Consider the following 3,141-nt stretch of genomic DNA (forward strand, 5'->3'; position numbering starts at 1 on the left):
GTACCGGATAATGTTGATCTCAGGTTTATACAGGCTTTGAGAAAGGTTGTCATTGCAATCGAGGGGTGAGCATAAGTTCTTTATTTTTCATTTTTCTCTGCGCTAAGCAGCAAGTTCAAAATTCTTGCGCACTTAGATTTGGGGACTGTCCGCGCTGCGAATTTCAATCGCGCGGATTTTTCTTCGCACTGCTGTTACACATTGAATTGAATAAAAAATTGGCTAAGGGACTGTCCGCACCACGCATACGCATTGAATCTTATGAGAGTATTCGCACTTTCGAAAATGTACGGTTTCTGTGAAATTCCTAATTTATGCGGGCGAAGCCGCGCGGGACATCTAGTTATAAATAAAGCGCGTATAAAATTCGCGCGGTTAAAATTCGCAGTGCGGACAGTCCCTTATGGACTTATATGGTTTCCAATTCTCGCTCTTGCATTTCGCATTCGATTCATGTATTTCTCAGGATGAGAGGTTTTCATGGGGATTTTTCCATTTTTAGATAAGGAACCCAGATAGGAAATGAGAAAAAACCCTGGGTATCGATTAATATTTACATAAGATTGTTTCGATTTATCGCTTACTGGATTCCTACAAATTAAATAATAATAATAATATAACTCTTTATTGCACACCAAAATACAGTACATAATACGAAAGATACAATAATAAATATTACTAATTGATGTACAAAAGGCGAACTTATTGCTACTAAGCAATCTCTACCAGTCAACCTTTTCTAGCTACGATAGAAAATCGGGGATGATATAAAAATCGTGTAGGTGCGCAAACTAAACTAATACTAGTAAATTTCAAAATATCAGTCTTTTCAAGTTCCCATTCGCCTTGGGTAGCATAATTAACACATTTTCAGCCTATGAAATTACGCATAATGGTACCACTCGAGTTATCAAGCTATCGCTTTAGTAATAAGGGCGAGGTTTTTCCTCAAGTCAGTGATAAGAAAGGCTGGCTTGGGATGTCACCATGAAGTTTCTTACTCTATTTCGATTTGTTTTTTTTTAGTTTGTCATTTTTTTTATTTGGACCGAACCGATAATGCAGTAACCAGTATAGTGAGTGTGACCCGACCAATGAACTTGTGTGAACATCTAATGTATCGCTTTTAATGCAAATAAATGATTGATTGACAGAGGATATAATATGTACGGGCTTTATGTGAAATAATATAATATTTGAGACTTTATTCCTGGCTTTACTAACCTTTTCACACACTTCAAACTTTTAATAAACCTTTTAGTAATTATACAAATGAACGTGGCGAGAAAAGGAACTAACGCTGTTTTCATACAAAAACGTCATGACAGTTCTCCTTTACCAGCAGCGCCCATTGGCATATTCATTTAAAGCCTTGGTGCACTATACAGTTGTAACAAAAATAAGTGATAATACTTTAGGGTGTGTACGTGTTCCTTGTAGAGAGTTCACTGTGAAAGTCGCAGCTCTGAAAGATGACTTTTTTATTTTTTTATTTTTGTATGGGCAAGGGTCCGAGCGTCACGAGTTTCCCCATACAAAAGTGAAAAAAAAATTTTGGTCTTTCAGCGCTGCTACTTTCACAGTGAACTCTCTACAAGGAACACGTACATACCCTAAAGTATTATCACTTATTTTTGTTACATTCTGTATATGTTTTAAATTGTAATTTTCCATATTTTTAGTAAAAGATGGCCCCGTGCGAGTTTCTTACGCCGGTTCTTCTCGCCGGGTTAGTTCCCGAACCGGTGGTAGGCACCTTAGTATCGACGTTCGGAAATGTTTTTGTAAAAAAATTACTCTAAATAAAAAAATATTTTGATTTGATTTGAAATTCTAAGGTTTTAAACTTACTTGCACATGCCAAAGTCACCACCAGCAACAGCAGGAGCAGCCGGCACATTCTGGAGGCGTGGTCCACGGAACTGGTTATCAGCGTACGAGCAACACTAATATAAATATACCCTCAGCATACGGGGTGATCGGAATTTTATGTGTAGAATTTAAATGTACCATCAAGGAAATTGATTCCTAGGCAGTTGACGGACCAACGTCATGTGGTCGGCTTATGTCAATTCAATGTTAGCTGCTGTTACTTAAGTCCGCCATCTGTCTAGGAATCAACTTCTCTAGTAGTATCGAACTGTTTACTATTGACAAGCGTCGGGTTAGTAAAATAATATAAAGACTATTAAGTGTGGGTTGCACCAGAGGCGTGGTTAAAGTTAAAGTTAAGGTTAAAGTTATGGTTCTAGTTAAGGCTAAATTTAACTGTAACCTTAACCTTAACTTTGACCGGAGAAATTGACAGATGACAGCTGGTCCAACAAAGTTATAAATGAACGTGGGCGGGGGCGCCACTAGTAAAGGAGAAATGTCTAAAATGGCGTTTTTGTATAATGACAGCGTTAGTTCCTTTTTTCGCCACGTGCATTTAAAAGCTTGTCGAGCTCTATGGTTATGGTTAAATATGGCGTCTTGATGGCATCCATTTTAACTTTAACCAAAGATTTGACAGTTTTCATTGTAGTTAAAGTTATAGTTACAGTTATAGTTAAAGTTAGTTGATGCAACCCAATGTAAGAGTCTAACATTTTATTAAGCACCAAACACTTACTAAAGTCGGTTCATTCATTTTGGAGCTACGATACCCCAAACAGAGTTACATCAAAATGTCTAAATCTAACACCTATTTGTTTTCACTGAGGTAAAATTGTGGATGAGTTTAAATTGTATGGAATTAGGTAGCTGTCAGAAAATGTTATCCACACTATGCCGAAGTTCCGCGGCGGAAATTCCTCGTGATTACGTCAGCAATGTCAAACGCGTACAATATAACGCGACGAAGTTTCGGCGTAGTTTGTCATCGGTAATTTAAAATACACTTACTTGTCTTAAAAGAAATTTGAAATAGAAAAAAGCTTTGTATGATATCAGAATCAAAAAACACAGAATTCAGAAGATTGTATTCGTTGCAGTAATCGTTTTATATTTGTGGTAAAGCAGTGAAAATGTATTTTACATAAAATTGTTAACATAACTCCTAATTTTACACGGTCATAATATTACAAGAATTTACCACACATACAAGTACATAGTAAAGAAGACATACCTACTTGTTACATACGACGTATAATTTATAAA

The sequence above is a fragment of the Aricia agestis genome, chromosome 13 (assembly GCF_905147365.1).
Source record: "Aricia agestis chromosome 13, ilAriAges1.1, whole genome shotgun sequence".
In the NCBI taxonomy this organism is placed as follows: Eukaryota; Metazoa; Arthropoda; class Insecta; order Lepidoptera; family Lycaenidae; genus Aricia; species Aricia agestis.